This window comes from Stegodyphus dumicola, chromosome 2 (genome assembly GCF_044657685.1).
Source record: "Stegodyphus dumicola isolate Sdum_Otavi_A_Nest chromosome 2, ASM4465768v1".
Lineage (NCBI taxonomy): Eukaryota > Metazoa > Arthropoda > Arachnida > Araneae > Eresidae > Stegodyphus > Stegodyphus dumicola.
Window position 1 is genome coordinate 288,867,650 of NC_140769.1, and position 12,877 is coordinate 288,880,526.

The following is a 12,877-nucleotide window of genomic DNA, read 5'->3' on the forward strand; positions in this document are numbered from 1 at the left end:
TTTTAACAAATATGACAGCTTAAAGAGCCGTCATAAAGCATGCCATTCGATAACATTCCTTTGCCCTTATGTTTATGTTATAAAAAACAACCATGTGTATGTGAGTCATGCTACTTTCATTTTAAGTAGAAGGTCAAATCTCCATGTATCTGAAACCATATGGACATACAATGCCATCTTCTGCCAAAAGTTTTAATTTTTAAAATGTTTTAAGACACTGGCACAAATGTGTGACGGCCGGGGGTGAACGAGAAAAGGCTCTGGTACACCAGAGCCAGGTAAAATGGGCTGGCGTGCCTTGGTAAAATCGACGATTTCTAAATCCTTTTTAGTAAGAGAATTTGGCTTATCTATTTCAAAAATACCTTCAGAATATTGTTTCAAAATTTTGTAGGGTCCTGAAAAAGGAGGAGAGAGTTTTCTGGTGTTAGGATATTCAATTTCATCATACATTAGTACAGCACCAGATTTAAAATTACTTGTTTTAAAAAGAGGTGATATATCTTTCTTTATTTACATTACGATAACCATCACACCTTACCTAAAGAATTTTCGTAGCTTCTTCACTTGGGCCCACTTGGCCTTCACTTGGGATACACAGCCTGATTTTTGATTAAGAGATCACACTGCAATTTTCCATAATATGATGATGGAAATTTTGTTACAGAATACTTCATTCTTCACTAACATGAGGTAATTATTTTATCCATGCAATATTGATAAGAATTTAAATTACACTTTAATCTAGTTATAATAGTTTGATTAACTTTTTAACTTTTACACAACTATTAACTACGGTCTACAAACGTAGTTAATAGTTGTGTAGCATTATAGTTTTAAAAAAATGCTTAAATTTTGAGGTAAAGGTAGCATTTCAAGCATTTAAATTTTCTTGTAAGCACATATCCATATATAATGAGTAGAATGATATGTAATAATGTTAATATACTTTTTAGTCGAATTATAATAATTCTGACTACCAACAATATCGATAAAAAACAGTTCAAAAGGTTCACTTACAGATGAAGATTTTCACAAAACCAATAATCATTTTCATTAAGCTCCCTTACCCAGCTTAATGAAAGTTCCCTTAAATTTTAATTTTATAAAAGGATTTTGAGTGCTGCCATCTGCAGGACATTCATAAAACTAAAATGAATTCGTAAAAATCAGACAATTTCCCTTTGTTTTCATTTATAACATACTACTAGTTTTCAAGCTTAAAAAACAATAAATAAGAAAATTGTTGTTATATTTTTTAATTAGTACACTTATTTTAACACTTTTAAACAACTTAAACTGAATTAAAAAGATTCATTTAAGGATCATACTAAAATGCCAATACGGCTTACCATCCTGGTTATGCACAGCTTCTACCACCATATCAGACGTATCTATCCAGATCTCCAATTTCTCCTCCAGATTCGGAAATTTCAAGACAGCTTGAATCAAATTTTTAATTGCAATTATTTGGCTTCATGTCTCAGTCCTTCGATGTGATATTTTGTATTGAAAGTAACGAATCTGAATTTATATTTAGACCCATTTACGTTTTAAATCAATTTCGCACTTTCTCAATGTGCTCATCAATCGAGTTATTTGTAACTATTATGTCATATGCCATCTACAGAGATGGCATCTCTTTTCTGTTTATGTTCCTGGCCTTGTTGAAATGGAGCTTCGCATAATCCAAATGACATTCTTAAAGGCTAGATTTTGTGGTAAATCCAATTTTAACATATTTCCTGGCCTTTTGCTTGGCTGAAAGTGCCAAGAAGTTAAATAAAGTGTTATCATATATTTAGTACACCTAATATTCCTAATTATAGCCTCTGTTTTGAGAAGAGTGTAAATTTGTGCTGTGTAGGCAACGAAGCACAATAACATATGCTGTGTTTTATTTATTATTTTTTCGAAACATTTGGACTAGCTTAGAGACAATTTCAGGTACAATAATTTTGCTTTTAAGCATCTACTTGGCATGCATTTCTATGATTTCTTGTTTCATTGTTTCAGATGTATAAGGTATAGCTATACATGGGGATTGTTTTAAGCATTTATTAAATGTATTTACTACGTATAACCCCGGTCTTATGGAAGGACATGGAAGTAGTACTTACCAACTTCTGCAGTTTTTCCTTTTCTTCCGCCTCGACGAAGTTTCGCAGATATAGGTGCCTTCTCTCCTCTTCCATTCTCTTTACCACAAGATGCGCTTGTAACAATCTGCATCTCTACTGACTGCCTGTTCACTGTATAGTAGACTGAATCTACTATGCAGACTACTGATATAACCTCCAGAATCACATCAGCATGCCAAGAAAATTCTCATGAGTCAATAAACAACGACAAACTCTCCCAGTCGCTTATAACTGTTAATATCAAAAACACAATTCCATCTAGCCACGTGAGGGTCTTCCAACACAGAGCGAGATCACAATCATTCTATTCCGAGCTTTCAAGACCTTCATCCAGAAGACATTCAAAAATTACCCTCAAACTTTCTCGCACTAACTAACGCTAGAATTAACACAAGAAGAAGTCCCTTTATCATCTCCGAGGCACTAACAGAAAACCTCAGAGAAGTGAAATATCCGATACTAATACTCCAGCGCTCATCGCAGAGAACATCAATTTCACAGCATCAAGAAATTCCAAGAAGCACTACATCCCAACAACAAGATATTATACTTCCCAATACATCAAGCCATCCATTGCAATTATTCCGTGGATGCACACACAAAAAAAAAAAAAAAGAAGAGAGTAGATTTGCTGCCACAGGAATAACCAGCACTCACCAGCAAACATGATCACCTCTTCAGAAGCGCTAAGAAGAAAAGAAACGCACCGACCCTTCTCCTTTTCCCAACGAAAAATCTCTGTAGACCGCTGTAAGAAAATTTCTAAAAGGTCCTTCCTATCCATAAAATTACATCAAATAATCAAAAATGTTCCAAGAAAGTTTTCCATACGTGTCGAATTGCTATTCCAAATTCCATTAACCAAAAGAAACGAAGATGCAACAACGCACAGCATCAAGAAAATTAATGCATATTGCATTCGTCCATGATTCCTCAAATAAAGACCTCGTCACTCCAGAGTATGAGCAAAATCAACACACAGCCACCAGGAACAAGCAACGACATTTAAGTTCTCTTCCTTTGAGTTTCAAAAATAACCAAAATCTTACCGAAGCAATGAATCCGAATGGGATCGACAATCAACTCATCAAGATCCTTCACAAGAGCTTTCCTTATCTTAAAACTAGACCTCAAACTAATCAGACTCCGACAGGACCATTATCCACAGTTTTAGCTATTGTGTCAATGAAAAGCCACTTTATTTTATTTTATTTTATTTTTTGTTTGTCAGGAGATACTCGTAGGTTATATATAAATCCAAAACCAACAGAAAAGAAAAATGTATCTCCAGCCGTGGTAACCACGCCAACCAAACAGTATTTGACTAATACTAGTGGAGAGGTCATACCTTCAACTTTAAAATAATAATTCCAGTATTCCTTATCGTAGTCATACTAATAATCTAGTCTATAAAACTAATGATAGTAATTACGAATATTGGCTTGAAGATCAAGATATAAGGGATGTTGTTCAAATTTATACGCCCATATACGCGTATCCAAGCCATTCATGATGATTATGAAAAAAGTCCTATTCATTATGTAATGAATTAAATAGTCAATTAGAACAATTCATTGATGGTTTTTTTAACTTTTCTGAATTATGCTCAAGGGCATTTTTTATTAATACAGGTAACTTTCATTGGACTACACTTGTAGTAGCGGGTCGCAGTGATCAATACTATGGGTTCTATGTCGATTCTTACAATTGGGAAATTCCATCTATTATTAAATAAGATTTAGAAAATAAAAAGATTGATTTTATAGAATTTAAGCGACAGCAATCTGATGTATAAAATTTAGAAAATAAAAAGATTGATTTTATAGAATTTAAGCGACAGAAATCTGAGTATTCCTTTCAGAAAACTACTCAACAGAAGAGCTTTCTCAACTATATTCTAAAATAATACCCATGTTAGAAATGGATAATAGAGATTTTAAAGGTGAAAGAATAAAACTTGCAGATGAATTAAGCAAAGATGATTCGGGTATTTTTATTGATCCAGAAGATGAGTCTCATGTAACTTTGGAGAATTCTACAACGGACATATACATATAATAATTCCTATAACACGCCTATAAATGATACCACTGAAATTTTTACTGAGCGTATAGAGCAAGGAAGTGTAGAAGATTCAGCGCTTAAAAGAAATGAGAGCTCTAAAAAGGAATTAATGCAAGAGGATAGTATTGATATTACAACCTTTAAATATGGGTGGGAAGAAGGAAATTGCTTTAATGTTATTAACATGGAAAAATTAAGAGAGGTTTTACAAATATGGAAATTGAGGTGGAAAAGCTGACCAATGATGAAGTCCACTATTAATCTTAAAATTGAGGTAAATAATAGATATTGGGTAGTAGATTAGATTTTGTAGTCAAAAATATTATGCTTACTATATCGATCCTTTTGGTAATGAAGATAATACAATAGATATTGGTAAAGGGATAATCCTTATCAAAAAGAGGAGGAATAGTTTCTGGATCGGTTGCTCTTAAGAATATAAAAGAGCTAGATAACTGTTTATTACAGAAAGGCTTCATAAAAATAGATCAAACTAGAAAATATTTTGTAGAAAAAGCATTTTCTAGTAAAAAAAGTATATCAAGTGAATTTAATAAAAAGGGATCTAAATTTTAGTTCAATAAGTAGAAATAACAAACAAAAGAAAAAAAGAGAAAAAAAGGAAAAGGGGGGGAAGAGTCTTATTTTTGAAAAATTCTTAGCTAATGAAGGGGCAAACTATGCTCGATAAGGCATTAGAGATGAAAGTTAATACCCGTATGTCCAGTATCTTTTGTGGCTCTGGTAGTAAATCTGCCAACAAGATTCGGCAGATTTACTACTTTCTTTCTTATAAAAAATTATTATTTTTTATTTTCGAAAAAATTTTAGCTAATGAAGGGGCAAACTATGTTCAATAAGGCATTTGAGATGAAGGTTAATACCCGCATGTCCAGTATCTTATGTGGCTCTGGCACAGATTTACTTGCTTTCTTTCTTATATAACCTTTGGTTTGATAAAAAAAAAAAAAAAGGTAACCCAACATACTACAGAGAAAATCTAAAAGCAGGCATAAATCTAGACAGGATGTCCAGTATCTTAAATGGCTCTGGTAGTATATCTGTTGAGTCTTTTCAAGCCTTATATAACCTTTGATCCACTATACTGTTAGCCTTGGGCAAATATCGTTAAGCGTAGACAGAGACATAATAGACTGTAAGCCGCAAGGTTGAAGGGATAGAGCTTCATTAAAATCAAATTAGGAATGGTCGACAGTTTTAAGATAACCAGAAGACAACATTATTTATATTGTTAGAGGAGAGATACAGATAACGTTCCCGGAATCGAAGAGCACAGCATGTTATGAAAGTTTATAAGTGAACTTGGGAAATCCTGATCATTCTTCCTAAAAGGAGTATTAATGGACAAATATAAATGCGAGGAAGTTAAAAACATGATCAGGAAGTCAGATCCGGCATATTACTAATGAAATTGGGAGGGAAGGTCGGTGGTTAAATTTACCCTTAACAAGGAAACGCTATGAGTACAAAAGAAGTACAAAAGAAGCTCACAATAACGGATACAAAAATGTTAAGGATAGCTTGGGTATCTCAGCACGATGCGACCAAGAAATTCAAATGTTTAATGCATTACTTCAATGAAAAATCTCTAAAATCCTGTTACTATCAAGTAAATGGTAATAAAGCTGTTGAGGTAGATAAAGTAGATAAGCAAGGTTTATGGTCAAACTTGGATAGCAATTTAAGAAAGCTAATAACTAATATGAAACAAATGCGCTATAGACCTGGATATATACGTCAAATATCTATCCCAGAGGAAGATATAATAGGCAAGTTTCGTAATTTAGGGATTAGTAATTTTGAGGATAAGCTGGTTCAAAAGATGATGCAACGAGTTCTTGAAAGCATATATGAGCCTATATTGCTAGATTGTTCATTTGGATTCAGACCTCCAAGGAGCTGTCATTTAGCAATTAAGGAACTACGCAATCATTTATATTCCAGACCTGTACAAGCTGTCATTGATGTCGAGTTGGAAAACTTTTTCGGAAACATAAATCAAGAAACACTGATTAAAGTATTACAGATAAAAATCAAAGACAGTCGTCTTATACAATATATTAGCAGAATGTTGAAATCAGGTACATTATCAAATGGGGAAATGAGTATTCATGAAACAAGGTAGTTGCTGCAGCACTATCCTTGCGAATATTTTTGCACATTATGTAATAGACGAATGGCATGAAAAGTTGTTAAAATTTATTGCAAAAGCGAGGTAATATTATTACGTTATGGAAATGATATATGTATCTGTTGCCAATATGAAAATGATTCCAGATGGATCAGGTCAGCTTTAGCCAAACGTCTGTCTAGATTCAAGTTGCAGTTGAATGCAGAGAGGACAAAACCACGTCCAAAAGCAAAACTCATCTATACACGTTTCTGAATCCCGATCAAGTGAATGAATTTATCTTGAGCTCATTACAAGAAATTTCCACGATGATGGTTCTAAAGAGGGACGTAAGTGATACTTCTACTCTCTTATTAGATTAGTTCTATCAGTGAATCCATAACTGTCAGATAACCCCTGATTAAACAATACTTCATTAGACTTTTCAATGGCCTTTACCGAGTCTGCAAATAAAATCGTGTAAGTGCTTATTATTAACTATGTTAGCACCTTAAAGTACTAACGATAAATGAAGAATAAGCTATGGAACAAGAACAAATAAGCATAGATCTTAATCTACTAAATGAATTAGCGAAGATTTAGCTGTTCTCAGCAAGCAACTATAAAACTCACCATAGAACGTGCCATGGATGTAGAATTAGACAATCACCTTGGCTATGAATAGCATGCTATAGAAGGCAAGAAGACAGGATTTAAATTATTGGAGCACATCGGATGGAATATGCCATATCGTATTGCTATACGGACAGTACATTATAAATAAAAATTTTATTAAATGATTTAAGTCGTCTTAGCGTACATTTATGCACCATTTTGCCTAATACCCTTATTAGGTCAGTATCGGAGGAAGGAAGATATCCAAGTAAACGACAAATAGTCTGACAATGCCGTTTTAAACTGGCAATCGGTAGGTTCGTACAAAGAAAAAATATTATAAGGAACCTCAAGCTGTTGAAAAAGGTACTGAATAACATCGGAACTGATATCCCAGGCTGATCCAGGAAACCTGCCATATATGTCCATAAATCTTAACTGGCCAGAAAAACTAAGGCGACCTTTATCAGTCAATAGCAAAATTTGTTCTGGAGTCAATACCCAGACATCTTTCCATTCAGATTTATCTTGCCCAGTATCTGTGAATACTGTAGTATACTACTTTTTTTCCTGCAAACTCTCGCAAATGTCCCCATATTGTAGCTTCGCTCCCAAGGGGCCTAAGAGCATCAGTTTTGGATTTTATTTATATTAAATGAGCCATATATATTATTTATAAAAGGTTTTTTTTTCTTTTAGTCCATAAGCTGTAATTATCCCAGATTGGCATAAAAGCATTTTGCATATTGCTTCTGATTTGAGTAATCAGTTGTGTATACCTTTTTCCATGAGTTTTTTCAAACAATTCTTTACTGAAGTAAACTTTACCGGCAAATACTTTGCTTATCAAATTTTTTAATAAATTTTCTACTGGGAATTTATCATTGATTTTACCTGTAGTAAAGGAAAAATTCATAATTCCTCCTAAATAATTGACAATCAAATGTAATGATCCAAAAAAGCAACCAGTTGAGGTTTTACCTTTGCTAGCAATAATTTAAACACCTTGTGTCTATAAGCTCTTTTGATTTTACATACCTTAAATAGGGGTTGCATCCATAAAGTAACAACCTGTTTTCGTTTTGGAAAGACTTTGTGTGAAAAATTATTTAAATGTACTAATGTATGAAATTATTTAAAGATTATCAAAAATATTTCATATATAAAATAACATAGGTGTAGAAACATAGTGAACTTCAATGACCGCATTAATCTAAAAAAATTTCATTATATTCTGCTAAATTTTTATAGTTATTGAACTAATAATTTTTTTAATTTCCTATATATTTCAGCCTTATATTCAAAATATATATAGATTTATTCAAATATGATGCATTTTCCTTTAAAAAAAACATAATTAACACATACTAATACACTCTGACTTTGAACAAACAACCACAGAAAGACAACCACATCTTTTATTTATGAAGAAAAGGTTAATTTAAAATTGTATTTATTTTTTAATTATTTACATTTTCTCTGACGTAAACAAATAACAACATAAATTAGAAAAATGTTATTTAAAATTTTATTACTTCTTACTATAGCTTGATGTTTCGATTCTGATAAAGCTTGTTCTTTTACAGAAGTTAACTAAAAATTCATCTTCATCATGGATTGAAGATGCTCAGAGGTTAAGAACTGGGTTCAGATTTAAGGTTCAGGGTTTGGAGTATATAAATGCAAAAATATATTACCCCGTAAATTTTATTACTATATTTTATTTTATTACATTTCTTGATGTTTCTATGATTTAATTTTTGATGCATAGCATATGATCTGCATAGCAGAAAAACATTTATGGTTATTATCACGTGCTGTGCTTCATTTATGTATGATATGCATTACACCCACTGTATTTGCATTTTAGTATTAAGAAGTGTTATAATAATAACTATAAAATTTTCTAGGAACCAATTAATTACTTCTCCCCTTTTTTTTTCTTGTTGGAAAAGTTTGTTTAGATCTCAAATGGACAGGATTTGTTTGTCCAAGGATATGAAATGGGTTAATGACATAACACCAAGGCACTACTGCATTCCCGCCCCCCCCCCAAAAAAAAAGAACACTAACCTTCAAACCCACATTAAAAAAAAAAAAAAAAAAAAAAATTATTCACAGATCATCAACAGCACGAATCTGTTCTCACACTGCAATTCTAATATGCAGTTTTTTTTTTTTTTTATGTTGTTTTTGTTTTACATCCTGCACTTTATCCATTGGATTTAATTCTTAGACATCCTATAATTTTATCACTAGCTTTGAAATTGTCTTTTAAGGAAGAAACTACTTCTCATACAAGGTCCTCACAATTAAATTCAATAGTGGATTTTCTTGGGATAGGGCAGAACATTCTAAGTATTAAAAAGATAATGGCTAAAATTAACTGTTTAATTCTCTTCAGAAATAGAGGAAAATTAAAAAATCATGCTAATACTTTTATTCATTACATGCAACTAATATCTTCTTCTGGTCTTAAAATAAACTCTCTGATTATTAACTCATAGTAAAATTACAGAATGAACAATCCATGTCAATTGAAATTCAAAATGGCATTTGACAGGTGATGCGCTAGGATGCCTTCTCTTCAATTTAGTCCTAGAAAAAGTAATAAGAGATTCAAATATCAATACCATCTTTCATAAACTGGTACAGATATTGGCTTTTCCTGATGATATTATCATTATTACTACAATACAAGCTGTACTAAAATGGGCTTTTATATCTCTAGAGGAAGCTCACAGGAGGGGCCTGACAATTAATGAAAATAAAATATATGCCATGCACTAAATGAGGCACTTAGACATGGGAGAATATAAATTTAAAAGTGTTGCCAGCTTCACATATTTAGGGACTGAAACTTCAACAGAAACAATATTACTACAAAAATACAAAAGAGAATCACTGCAGTCAACAGCTGCTTCAGTGGAATGCAAAAATATATGTACTCAAATCTAAGTCAATGAAAAACAAAGGTTTTACTGTACAAGACCAATTTTGACATATGCATATGAAACGACCGTGATGCGCATAAATGAGGATATTGTTACGAAATGTCCAGCCGCTGTGAGATACCTTCCCCGCAAAACAGTTTTAGTGTTGCCATAAAATGACAAGATAAGGCAGAGTTGCCACGTTTGGCGAGAAATCGCCCATTTGGCGACAAAACTGGCGATATGCCATGGACGGATGGAGAACCTGCTGGAACGAATTCTTAATGGTTTAGCCCAGAATGTTCTCGAACACCAGTCAAAACTTATATAAACCCTGCTGGTACGTTAGTATCGAGTTGGTGTCTCTTCTAGCGAGTCAATCGAGTTGACAGCCGGGCAGCGAGTGCCAAGTGGGTCGTCGAGTGTACTGAAAGCTGTTATCGCTGTTAATGCATCATCAAGAGCATGTTGAGCTCCGGGAATGACTGAACCGAAGAGTCGGGAGCTGTGCTCTGTGTGTCGTCGAGTGCATCGCGAGTCGCAGTGCGCAGAGTCTCGAGAGTACGTGGAGTTCCGAGAACGACCCAGCAGAGTCGGGAGCTGTACTCCAAAACGCAGAGTCAGGTGCTTTGCAGGAAGTGCTCTAGTGCTTTGCCGTGAAGCTGTCTCCACAGTGATAGCCTGAGCTAACCTGGAGGCTGTGTCGCTGATCGTGTCAGCGTGTTTATAGTAGTTCATCGACGGCTGTAAAATGTGTTTTGGAGCTGTCCTCACAATACTGGCCAATAAAGTGTGTTTCGATACTTCATCAAGTAGTATTGTCATTATTCACTCCAAATCCTCACGAACCCCATACGAACCCACAGATTGATCCATACGAACGTGAAGGAAAAAAATAACGTAACTGGTGTCACAAGAAAAACATAACAATATGTTGGGCATCTTTGAAAGGAAGGTTTTGAGAAGTACTTTTTGGAGGAATACAAAAATATAGTGTGTGGCTTAGAAGATCAAATTTGAAGCTATATCGCAAATATAACGAACATGACATCATTTAAAAAACAAAGAATAAAATGGGCAGACCATGTAAATAAAAAAAGTCTTCAACGGCAGACCAAATCTAAGATGCCTACTGGTCTAATGGCCTACTGGTCTTAAAATCCAAAAACTGTAAAACGCTAGCTGTGAGAATATTGGCCTGAAAAAAGCTTTTTGAGAACGCCAGGGTGAACTTTGGAGGATTTACTGGAAGATGGAATTATTAACTCAAGAATACTGAGGTGCATATTATAAATTTGGGACTCCATCATAAATAAATCAATGCATTCAAAATTTATAAGGAATGAAATTCCACATAAAAGAAAAGCTCGGAAAATCCCGAATTCCAGGTACAGGAAAATTCTGCTAGTGGTATGTAAAAAACAGAATTCTCATTAAAAAAGCCAATTGAATGGCAAAAATGTCAACTTTAAAATTATAAAAACAATCAACAAATTTGTTACCAACTTAAAAAGTATCACCATACAAAAGCACATAAGTTTTTTAAATAACATTCAGTCAAAAAAGACACATATTTTGACTGATTAATCCATAATGTGTCTTATGAAGACTTTGAATTTGAAGGTAGCCACAGATACCAAATTATGTATCCACTTTTCAGTAGCAAGGCAACAGTTTTCTAATTTGTTGGGCTATTGCTACACAGCAATACATCTGACAGAATCTAACTGATCTGGTTTCTACATGAATATTCCACACTTTGGGATTCAATGCTTCGACTGCAACATCAAAAGGTAATTCGCTGAAAGAATCAATTAGTGGTCCAGTTAAAACTTTTGAGTTGAACACGGTCACTTATGAAAAAGTGCATCTTTTTTACCCATGAGAACATTACGTCAGCTTGCTATGGATTAGCTCACAAATTTTCTATTAGCAGCTGCAATTCTACAGAGTGATTTTTACATGGATGATGTGCTAACAGGGTCTAACTCATGGAGTTCGACAAAAGAGCTACAGCATGAATTAATTGAGATTTTAAAAAGTGCAACTATGACTCTGCACAAATGGTGGAGCTTGCAGTTAATGTTGATGATGAATACACATTTCAGTGTGAAAATGAAATCTCAGCTCTTGGTGTTTCCTGGAAAGCATATAAAGATTGTTTTAATTTTAAGGTTAGGTTAGGCTATTTAATTACGGCAAAGCACTGAGTCTTCGTGGAGGTCTCTCTAAGGGAAACTGGCTCGTATACACGTTGCACTTGGGGAAAACCACGAAAACATCCAAGCAGCCAGCCCGTTCGCGGGATTCGAACCTAGGGCCAAATTACCAGTGTTCAACGACTTTCCCGCTCGGCCGCTGGTGGGCTGTTTTAATTTTAAAGTGAAAGTAGAAAATGAGTGTGGAATTACTAAAAGGCAAGTTTTGTCGACAATAGCGAGAATCTTTGACCTACTTGGTTTATTGGATCCCGTGATAGCTAAAGCTAAAATATTTCTTTAGAGACTATGGTTTTTTAAGTTCAATTGGGACGATCTTCTACCTGAAAAAGAAGCCGAAGAATGGCAACGGTTTTTCTCTGAACTGCCAAATATTTGTAAATTAGAAATTAACAAATGCATTCTTGTCACAGAAGCAATTGTTATTGAATTACACGGATTTTGTGACGCCTCCGAGTTAGCTTATGTAGCTGTAGTTTATTGAAAATCCATCTCCCAATATGGTGAAGTAGTAATAAGGCTTGTAACAAGGAAATCAAGAGTTTCTCCTATAAAGCAAGTTTCCATACCAAGATTACAGTTATGTGCAGCTGTATTGCTTGCGAAGTTATTGACTCGAGTAATATCTACTCTGTAATAATGTATTTTTCTGGAGTGACTCTATGATAGTCTTTTCCTGGCTGCAAAAGGAGCTCTGCTGTATGAAAACGTTTGTTGCTAATCGAGTTGCAGTGGTTCAAGAAATGACAGATGTGCAACAGTGGCGGCACGTTC